Source organism: Neodiprion lecontei, chromosome 6 (genome assembly GCF_021901455.1).
Source record: "Neodiprion lecontei isolate iyNeoLeco1 chromosome 6, iyNeoLeco1.1, whole genome shotgun sequence".
Taxonomy (NCBI): Eukaryota; Metazoa; Arthropoda; class Insecta; order Hymenoptera; family Diprionidae; genus Neodiprion; species Neodiprion lecontei.
In genome coordinates, this window is record NC_060265.1 from 18,999,451 (window position 1) to 19,011,615 (window position 12,165).

The window sequence follows — 12,165 nt, forward strand, 5'->3', positions numbered from 1 at the left end:
TAATGAGAATGTATTTAGTTCAAGTAAACATCAGTATTAAGTGATATCGCATTCTCATGCTACAACGTCGAGTCTTCTTCGCGAGAATTCATAACGTATGAAGAGACGAAATGATTTCTTACCAAACGACTTGCAAGTTATATCTTGCGTGAACTAAGAAGTGCAAATTTTTTCACGCGTGGGTGGACCTCGTGGCCTGACGGAATAAAAAACGCGTGATTATTCACTCACGAGAAAAAGGCCAAGACGAATTTCATACGAACCAAGCCATGACTCGAGACTTCAACACTAATCTATCCTACCTGTCGTCATATTTTTCGTATAATTACGCCGCTCCGGTGACTCATCGGTAAGTTTTTCCGACCTTCCTTACAGCCGCTACCGGTTTCAAATTAACTTAGCTCGGAGGCTAAAATATGACGAAGCGACCATTAGAATGAAAACAGCAATCACCCGAAAATTTTCAGTCATTAGAGAACACGATTTGTGAAAAATCCAGTTCCGGGAATTTTTTATCGGCAGCTAATTTTGGAGCAATGAGAAATTGAGTAAATTCTGAACAATGGGAAATTTGCCGTGAAGCATGTCTCGCCAAATTTTCAGTTGATACTATTTCGGATCTGAAAACAGTGCGTCTGCTGCCACTGTGATCATTGCTCGCTTGGAGCTCAATTCTGGCTCGAAATCAACCCAGACTCGAGACTGTCGGATGAACTGAAACCCCAAAGACTGATGATCTGGTCATTTGCATTATGACACATGTACTTTCTCAAACATGCAACGACCTCTGGTCGAATGGAGTGTGAATACAGTAATCGTACACGGGTACAAAGGTATAATTTAAAGATATGAGCAAGCAGAAAACAATGTCCGAACGATATTCTTAATCACTCACAAAAATATTACGTTTCCTCGTAAAGCATTTCTAGCTCGATCTCAACTCGAGAAGCCGAGCCTAATGACATGGAACATGAAATCTCACGCGAGTAAATGTAAGTGGTAGTACTCAAGGTCAGTGCAATGATTTTCATAGGAGTAACAATTTTAATGTTAACATTACATAATATCACGTAGCCAAAGCGAAGCTTAAGCATTGTTTTGGTGAAAGATGCTTTTCAAGCTCATGGTAATGAGTTGTTTGCAAAGGCAAGCTTTTCAATCGTAGCAACAGCTGTTCTTTTCCCGCAAACCCAGCCGACAGAAGTGAGTTGATAACTTTCAAAATGATTTTCATCCAAAGACACGAACGCTTGCAATTGCATCACGAAAGGAATTCAATTTATGCGTTTAAATTTATCTGGCAAAACGTTGAGAGAAGATTTTTCGCCACCAAATTAGCGGCTTATTTTCAAACACGTTGAGGGAGTTTTTACGCTCAGCGTCCCACCTTTTTATTTATTAAACTACTCTTTTGGTAAGAACTTTTTGGAAGAAAAGAATCTTCTACTAATCTACCATGAAAATATGAATCACAATTTTTACAAAAATTCAATATAAACCAAAAAATTTCGGAGAGATTGTTTAAAAATTTTTCTTTTCGTTTCTTTGTTTGCCCGCCATATTTGATTCGCCATTTTGCGTTTTCAAATGTCGATACCAGACTTTAAATCAGTGGCCCCAAAAGCCGATGTATACAAAATTTCAAGCAAATCGCATGTATAAATGAAAAGTATACGCACGGAAGGATTAAAGAGTGTCTCCTCGCCTCTCGAGCGTTTACTTCTCGTTAAATTTGTCGATTTCAAGGAAAGCTCCATTACAGGTACGGGAAGTTACAGAGCGTCAACCGCTGTCCCTCCACGTATGAAATAAAAGGAGAGTCTTTCCTGGTTCGAAGACAAGGATCAAAAAATTTCGCCGGTGTCTAAAACGCAGGCTGCTTGATTCCAGCGACATACGTATATACGTATTATATTGTATATCATGGCCTTGCGGAGTGTCGAGGTGACGTTAGACGAGACGAACTGTTAACCGGGAATCTGCCTAGAGCGGCTAGAAGTAGAGCCCGAATGCGATAAGACCTTATCCATCGTCCGTAATATAAGGGAGGAGGCGAACCTCGAGACCTCGGTACGTGTCTCACGTACAACTCGCACACCGAGTCGTCTAAGCCGACCATCAAGCCGCGGGTTTCACACGGACTTCCTTATCGCGAGGTTGATGCGATACAAGCCGCCTCGGTTTGCCGGTGAAGTCAGACTACAGATCTGACATGGGATGCTGTTTTTTATTTTGATTTATTTTTTTATTTTTTTCCATAGACTTCGCCCGGATCCTCTGCTCGACTCTTGCTTATTACTCGTCTCCGTTGCAGCCGTCTTGCCACGTTGCAAGATGAAACCAATGCCGTAGATACCGGAGGATACAGAAGAACGGACATGAGAGAGAGAAATGCAAAATCGGCACTCCGGCTATCGAAGATCGATGCGCGAGGCGAAATACGATTGATACTTGTCTTACATTCGAGCAATTTTTAGGCTCCTTTTTGTCAAACTTCGTCAGACGCTCAGCTGATGTTGGAACGAAAATCCGATCAGAACAGGTTCAGATGTAATAAAAATTGATCAATGTTTAATACTAAATGACCGTTTTGTCCACAGTTTATATTATAGTAGCGTATTACAGTAATGTTAATTAAATAATTGGTATATAATTCACAAATCTCTCTTCGAAGGACTGGAAGAGTTATTTGATCCTGAAATAGCAAACGACTGTCGAAAAAAGCAAATCGTTAAAAGCGACCACAACACCGATTGCCAAAATTCGGTATCACATCGTTCAAACTTCTGGTTGAAATTGCTCGACAAATTTCTTGAAAATCGTCCGAAGATCGTTGTCGGATATATGAAAATATTTTAATACGACAAGTCGCGATTATATTTACACTGTGAATACATTGTTTTCACGGTCCTGCAGGCTCGCCTCTCTTTATGTAAAAATATAACCAGAAAATGTATGAAAATTTCATTCACCCCCGATCGTTTACCGAGAAATCGGATAAAAATCCCCGCGCGGTTGTCTAGACGATCGTAGACGCGAATCGTGCAAGCGATTCCTCGATAAATGCGAGTCTGGGTGCAGCCTGCGCAATCATATTGTGTACGGTCTAGCGGTTGGACTCTGGGCCGTGGCCTGTAGTTTATGGCCAGAGACCAGGCACCGCTGTAACGTGGATACTCATGCCGAGTCCCACTGGCTTGGCTTGTAACTGCAGCGGCGGCGTCGGTGGTTTTACGCTGGTCATGCTTGGCTGAGGTCCTTCGGAAATGGGTGAACAGGACACGCGTTGAGCGTGGCTGTTCGCCGCTACGTGGGGAAAAAGACAAGATTGTCGGGAAAAAGCCAACGACTGATTGAAGAAAAAGAGAAAAATCGATTCCAACGATTAAACTGCAAGCTAGTCACATTTTGTTGTCCTCCTCGCTCCGTAATTATAAGTATACGTACACATCGAAAATCAGGACTCGGTCATTCAATTTTAAGATCATCTTCGAAATTACGAATCGTATTTTAGATTTTGGATTGCCAATTTTATCATATTATCGAATATTGAGTTGCCTGGGCGTTTTTTGGACAATTTTTTTACCGCTGCAGTTGTTGAACCACGTCGTTAGGTGTCTTGAATTTAAGTATCCTCAAAACTTTACGGATCGTCAGAGGATTGAGGGGAAAAAATTTATGAAGTTGATAAAAACGTGGTAGTGGAAGCGTTAATTTGTGATAAAGTTCATTCGAAACCATTCTGCACGGTGCTACCAAAAGTTTCTAAAAATAAGTTAAAAATATTCTCAGGATCGGTGTTACATTGCAACAATTTCCAGACGATTTCGGAAAAGTGAGTCTGTATAATAAGTTTAATCATAAACACATGAAAATGAGACCTCGTCTGATACTCTGTCTGTAACGTGAAGATATTGCACAAGTTCGCCAAGTATCGTCAAAATCGCTTGAAAAACAGCGGCATAGAAATCCGTAGACAAAAATAGTCGATCGGGAATTATGATCGTTGATCGCAGAGAAACGTTTTGTTGTGTGCCTGACGAAGAGACAAGACAAGTTAAAAATACGTAAAGGAATATCCGGAGAGTAGAAAAAAGTAACCGCCGGACGATGCGATGCTCCTCGGGTTCTTACGCCTTATCGCGGTTTTATCGCTCGACAAATATTATAATTCCTTATCTTTAGAGAGTGTACTTTCGTCAGTGTATCGTCGACACGGTTGCGGGGAGGGAGCTGCTCAAATAGAATAATACGCTGCTTAAGCTGGCTACCGATTCTTGTGAAACGAACTCGCAATCAGTCAAAGTGGAATTATCGTTCTGAGGGAAGCCAATTTTTTTTTTTTATCGAATTACTGGAAACGCAGACAGTGATAGGGAAGTTATCGTGCTGCTAGTTTTCGGAGAAATTAGTCGGTCATCCTATAACTATTTGAACTTTAGATCTTGATACGGATTTAAAATGTCAGGATCTTGCATCAATCTTTGGAGAAGAAGCATCGATCGTATCGACGGGAGAAATTTTTACATGAATTTTTTTCTTTTTCATCTGTTCTGATTTACATTTTTCATATCTTCAATCGAACTCAAAACTTTGGAATGAACCTGGATATTAATTTACTACAATTGCAAAATTTTTGGAATTGAAAGAAACCGATAAAACGAAAAGTAAATTATCGAATTTGGTTTAAATGCAACTGCATTATTTGAATCAAATCACTCGTCTTTCTTTTAAGAATCTTACACTAAAGTCGATTAATCTGAAACAAATTATTGAATTTTTTCGTATTAAAAGTACAAATCCTTTCATTGAAAAGTTATTTTATTTTCCTAAAAAGTACCAACACGTATTAACGGAGTAAATTCCTTTGTAACTAAAATGAATCGATGATTACGAATGGATTGCAACGAGTTTCGGCAAGATTCTCGTACGGTTATTTTCGTTCGACCGACTTCTTTCGTTAACTTATGGAAAAAAGATACCGAGTTTTACAAAAACGAATGACAACCTTGCGCTACCATGTATAATACAACGAGGCATTTTTCTCACGGGTAAAAGTTAACTCATACCGGTTTTAGTAAATTAAAAGAAAGCAGCCATAGTGAAATAATATTTTGCGAGCTTATTCGACGCGATATTGATAATCAGCAGGTTTGAATGAATCCCTCCTCCCCCCACGCCTCGTATTCCCGGGCAGTACGTAATTAAAAAGTTAATTAATGGTTTAATACACTGACGGATCTTCAACGCCGCACGATCAACAGGTCCGACGACTTGGCAACGCAGCTTGGTTAAAATGTAAACAACTGAGTGTACAGTACGTGACAAAATGCGAAGACCTGAAACCGGTACATCAGGCCACAAAATTTTTCCGTCCACCTCGAATATCGTACCCTCGAAATCGTCGACGTAATCTTCAACAATTCATCGTTATAAACGCTGTAACTGAACGAAGAAATGTGCAGTTTTTTTTTTTTTTTTTTTTTTTACAACGAGCCCAGTTTTTTGCAGTGAAAGGGCAAATTTTATACTTCGGGGTGCATTTGACGCAGTATCGTATAAATTGGGGGAATATGTTATTATACAATTAGAGAAATAATAAGTAGATCTGGAAGAGGAAGAAGATGATGATGAATAGAAGGAAAAGGAGGAGCGCCTCTTTTTTGCCTCGCTACTTTATCGTCTTCCTTGAATTTTCGAGTGCGAGCCTGAGCCGAGTCCCGGGTTTTTGGACAGCCCTGATTGAAGCCAGACCCGGGAGAAGGAAGGAGCAGGTCCTTAGGCCCCTTGAAAAATGAATCTCCGAGGAGGTTGGAGAAGGGCTTCGGCTGAGCGCCTCACTCAACGCTGCACGCAGTCCCTAACCTGCGTCAAATATTCAAAAAGCCAAATTTCAGCTCTAAACAAACTGTCCGAGACGCTGCGCGACGCATTTTCACCCTGGATTTCGTCCCCGCGTGTCCGTTTAATCGGTAACGGAGAAAATATGGAGAGCAAAAAAACAAGAGGAAAAAACAAAAAAACAATGGAGTTGAAACCCTCGAAACTTGATCCTTCCACTTGCCTGTCCAGGTAGAATGCCGATGACACCAGCTCGAAAATCGTGTCTGCGTGCCGTGAAAAAGAAGAAAAAAAAAAAAAAGATACCCATCATTTGTTTTTTTGAAAACAAGGTTAAGGTCAAGATTTTCGACCTTCGTTTATCCTCAAATATCTTCGGTCGAATTACTTTGGAGTTTCTTTTTTTACGCTTCTGTGATTAACGCCAACGCCAATTCGATGTACCCATAATTTTTCACCATTCTCATTTTATTTTCTCTTTGATTTTCACGAAACTGTTCAAACTCCTGAATGCGCTCACTTTTTTTTTAGAGCTTTCGTGTATGACTTTTTTTTCTTTAATTATGTTGATTTCGAAACTTCACACCTTTCAACTATTCATTGAAACCGAATTATTTCTTCCAACATTTGTACAATCTGTGCCAAAAATTCTTTTTCATCAGTTAACGTAGAAGTACCTACAGTGATCGCAGTTTTCTTTTTTGAACATACAATGGATGTTTATCAAGTCGATGTACGTATAATAGTTGCGCAAATTTTTATTCGTAACACTGCTATTACTAAAATTCTTGCGAAAATACCATAATATAATACTTATATTGACGATTCGGTCTTACGTATTTAAAAAGTCGCGGGGTCCATTAATACTCAGTTTACTCAATAAACTCATTATTATTCCAAGGTAAGATTATTTCAAGGGGAATTTATCGTCGGTAAAATATTTCGGAATCGGCTGAATAAATATGGAAAAAAATAAATGACACTTTCAGTACAGCTCAAAATAGGATATGGAAATATTTGATTCACAACTTTTTACGCTAAAGAATTTGTTATTAAAAGAACTTGTCGAAAAATAGGGTCCCATTTACGAGAAAAAAAATCTATTCGTCCCTGCCTGAAACATTATTTGATTTGATACTTCCGAAGGCCCCATTTCATGAAATCTGAAAAGATTCAGATAATTCTAGTGAACTGTAAGAAAATTTTCGAATTTTTGTCGAGGACGAAGTTTTCATTGCAGCAAAATATATGTGATTTTAAAAATCAATGTTAATGCTGCAAATTAACAATTGTGTTTTGCCGAAAAAATCGAGACATCTAGGGATTTATAGACATCGCATATTTATCATTTATACATATTTATAATTATTTGACAAAATCACTCAACTTTTACTGCGAGAAAAACCCCATTTTCAACGAGAGCTCAGAATTTTATTTCATATACATTCTACTAGACTTCGCTACATTTTTTCCGGTATTAGAATATTAGCGTTTCTGAAATAGCAAATTGAATGGTAGCGCATGACTAAAATCAAAAGTGCATAAGCATCCTTTCTTTCATTTCTTCTTCGACGTTTTTCCCAACAAAATTTCGACAGCAAAAATGTGTATGCGCAATTTTCAACGATTTTTGCACGTGACCGATAGTATGTTGCGTAACAAGGAGGCAAACTCGGTCTTTTCAGGCCGAGCGTAAATTTGCGATATGAGTCGTAGGTGAGCCGAAGACGAATGTCGCAAATAAGCGAGGCGAAATACCGTCGCCTATTTGTTGCACGCGATTCTTTATACAACAAGAGTATGTTACGAGTCTTTCACTAAGCACGAAATTGAGGTTAGGATCGCGTAATGTCAGATTTGTTCGCGAGAGCGCATGCGCGCAGTGCAGAAAGGAGGGCTTTCAACTCCTTTGACTTAAAAGTCGTACTTTCAATACTCGGCGCATGCGCATTCGCAGACTCACTTTACCGTCATAGAAACGGATAATTTGCGTACGATAAACACGCGTGAAAAATACTTTACTTATACTACCCGACCAATCCCTTCTCACGAAAAATTCTCTATAAAATCCAAAATTCCTTTACCTCCCGATCCGCATCAATACCCAACCGAATGCCCCGTCTGTAAGAACGCATATGAACAACGATAGGTGGATTTTCATCCGTTGAAATTACCCTCGTCAAACACGGATAGAGAAATTCTGGTCTGCAGTCGGAGCAAAGTCGACGCGTAACGTAGGTGTAACCAGCCAGAGGAACGAGTAGCCGCAGCCGCCCGTCGACTTTCTATCTTAACAATTTATTTTCTAGCTCGATGCATCGAGTTCCTAGACCGACAATTACTGACCTGGCCCAACCGGGCGGCGGGCTGGTTGGGTCGTAGGATCGGATCGGATCGGATCGGATCGGATCGGATTGGGTTGGGTTCCTTTGGATTGGGCTTCGTTTAGTGCAGCCCGAGCCTAGCGAGGTGGTTTAATTTTTTCGTTTATCCGTCGGGCTGTCGTCCCTAGATAAATTCAAGACCCTGGCAAAGTGGCGTCACTCGGGATCTCTTCACGCACCCGCACACTCTGATCCGAAATTAGGAGAAACGGACAAAAAATAACGGAGGAAACTCTCACGAACTATTGGCCTCGAATATACCCGCGCACGTTTATCGGTTGACGGGAAAAGTTTTAGGAAGAGAACCCATCGTTGGGAATAAAACCAGGCGTTTCTTATCACCACTTTTGACTTTCTTTACGAGAATGGGTTTCCGACGATTAACCAGAGGGAAAACGGGTTTCTCGTTATTTTTTCTTCTTCTATTTTTACAATTATTTTTACAATTCATACAAGGACTGGCAACGAAGAGCGTAAATCAAAAATGGCGGAAATGGTTCAAAGTTCTTGATCTGTTTCATTCTCAAGTTGCAGTCCATCGAACGAAAGATAAAACGCATAACTTATCACCTGGTTCAACCCCTTCGTTCAGAATAATAAATTACACGCAATCTTGCACATCTCTGATCTCCAATGCAGTTGATCACGTATTTTTATTTCATTATTTTCGAACTGACACCAGCCTGCGATTTTCTAAATTATTATTAAAATTCAACCAGGAATCTTAATACTTTTAAAATCGTAAGTGAAAAGTGTTTCAAATTCGTTTGAAGTAAAGTAAATTCCTGTACAGTCTTTCAAGTCAAATCACATATTCAAAGCTTTCAACAGTCGAGTTGAATTCAGTCGAAGTTATCCCGATCTGTGAAAAGTCGTCCCGTATTCCGGACTCGATGAAGTAATCAAACTTCCTACATTGCGTTATACAGACGCCAATAAACTATCTAAAACTCCCGCAAAGAAAGGTTGGTAGAGAAAAACGAAGATGGTCTTAAAGTATATTTGCGAAGAATAGAAAAAAGAATCCAAGTAACAACAACGTTCAACGACCACAGTCGAAGAGTCGTCCGCGACTTCTCAACCTCTCGATACATCCGACTGCGGTAGTCCTGTTCCATCGTAAAAATTGTGAAAATAGACACCGGCGAATTAAAAATGGCAAGGCTACCATCCGCGTAATCTTTGATGCCGAGGAGAAGAATTGATACAACCGTTCCTCGGAGAGTCCGCAGCGTCTAGACTGCTGATAAGTGGGAGGGAGATGGACCGATATGCGATAGCGCAGCGTGACGGCGGACGGAAAGCCGAGGAGGAGGCATCTCGGAGATTTTTTATCCAGCCAAGGCCAGGCCTTCAATATGGCCGCGATGGTCCACTGCAGCCGAGACTCAAGAGTTGAGATATGGTTCAGCCGGTGCATTCACGTCTGTCTCTCTTTGCGCGTGCGTGCGCCTCTCGGAACCAAGAGCCATGGTCTTCTTCCCTCCGGTACCGTGCGTGCAAGCCTTTGCGTGTATTCCGTTGTTTCGCGTGTCCGTGAGTCCTTGGAATTCTGCCGAGCTTTGCTGCTCGCGTCTCAAGCTTCGAAAGCGACTTTATAGACCCAAGACTGACCGGAGTCCGTTCCGCACTGACGTGCCTTTGATCGGAAACTTTTTTCCGAATTCAAGACAGCCGTGCACTTACGTCCGGATCTTGTTTGCAGTACTCGGGTGTATTCTCTGGGCGGGGGTAAAAGTATGGAAACATCAAAAAATGGAAAGGCCACGATGTAGAAGTTTCAGAGAGGCGGGAATTTAATGTGCGGAAATTAAAAATGGAAAAGGTCGATGTACGGATAGGTGAAGAAATAGAATGCCAAAATGTTCGTCTCGATAATACGGAATCGTATACAGATTCTATACTTCGTCGTTGTTCCGCGTTTTTGTCTTCCCACAATGTGGCTTTTCGTATCTCGATTTTTTGTATCTCCAATTTCTTACACTCGAACTTTATCAATCTTGATAATTCTACTAATCAGATTTTCGCATCTTTGCAAAACAGAGAGTACGATACCGTACTGATGGAACGTTCACCGAAGCTCGCAAAATTTTCATTCGCAAGACGAAACGACGTCAACCATTTCTCCAAAACAATTTTAGTAATACAATTAGGTAACATAATATTATACGGCCCCTCGGCTACTTTTTATACCGTAATTAACACGCGTTATTCTGCAACAAGAGACACCGAGTTGCAGGCTGCCTACCCAATAGTGTAAATAAAAAGATTTAGCATTTATACCGCGTTGCGACAATTTATAACTAATTCCCGCGTATTTTGAACCGGCGAGTAGCGATCTAGCTGCATGGGCTTGGTTGCACACGTAATAAAACAATAAAATGGAATTTATTTATTCGTTTTTAACTAGCGTAACTAATTTAGTACCTAGGTATGGACACGGGATGCAGCTTGGGTCGTTGGGTATTAAATTCACTTGACATATTCATATAGAATGCCACTTTATTACACGGCGCGTTTGACTCTCGGCCGTATTCCGCATATAATGTAGGCACATACTGCAGGCTCTTCATTACGGTGACGTAAATGTAGAATGCAAATTACTTCGACTCTACACTTCCCGCCGTACCTAATTAATCGACGCTGATTATCAGCAGCTTGGCGTGAAATCGACCAATTAATCCTTCCCGTACTTTGCGACTTTTACCAACCTTCGTTCGCCGAGCTTTCAACTTTGCTGGTACGACGATTCACCGAAATCACGTATAACCCGTGTAAATTTTGTCGTAATGTATAAAGAGACCCTGTCAATCACTGCACAATATAGTCTGTGGAAAAAATACGTCTTCAGTTTTAATGCAATCGCCGATGAGAAGGTTTATGAATATAAATTTTAACGTATCGCTTCAAAAGTATTATTATTTATATTATATCCACAAGCGAATATTGAAATAGAGGACGCAATATCTGTATAAAAGAACGTAACGAACCGCGCTGCACAATCATATTTTTTTTTTGGTCTATTTTGATTATAAAATACATGTAACTTTGTCACAATCGGAAGTTGATAACTTTCCTCCGGATATGCGTGCGGTTTGCGTAGGATGACGTTACTCTATACTCGCATCCGTTTTTTCTCATAACTCAGGAAGAAAGGAAGAAAAAAACGACTTCTGATATCATTTGAAATGAAAGTATTTTCATCGAATATAAATCTATTAAATAACAATTATTAACGTTGATTAAAATTTCGTTTCGAACAAGTTTAAAGTCGTATTTTTATTTCTATTCTCTTACACAAAAATTTCACACCGCGTACCCAACTAATTCTAAATTAATGTTCCAAAATCGTGGCTAATAATAAACGAATTGTTTGTGAAAAAAAAAAAAAAAAGGAAGAAACATCACGATCGAGTATCCGATCTGTTGCTGTTGCGATGCGAGTATAATAATAATAATAATAATAACAACAAAAACAAACAAAATAACTGCAGGCTAAGCAAGTGGAAGGAAAAGTAAGAAAGCAATCACGAGTCGTCACCGAATCTGCGGGTCGATCGGTTTGCTCTTATACATGCGTTACATATATATATATATAGTTGAACGCAAAAAGTGTATATAAATAAATATTACACAGGTACGTATGCATATGCATACACGGCCTCCTGCAGAAAGTTATGAACCGGTGTTCATCTACCTCTTTTATACGATATTCGACTCTCTCGCAGACTCGGGATCCCGTTTTTCCTCTTCGTTTCTCTCTCGCGGTGAGTATTTCGGCTCGGCTTGTCTCCGTCTGGAGTTCAAAAGTACTTTCTCCTGATCCGCGTCTCCAGCTTTTCACTTCCGAGCCGAAAGTCGGGAGCGATAAGTTTCTAATTTAGGTTTAATTTCGTTGAGGATTCTGACGCCCCCGAATGAAATCGGAATCTTACTGCTA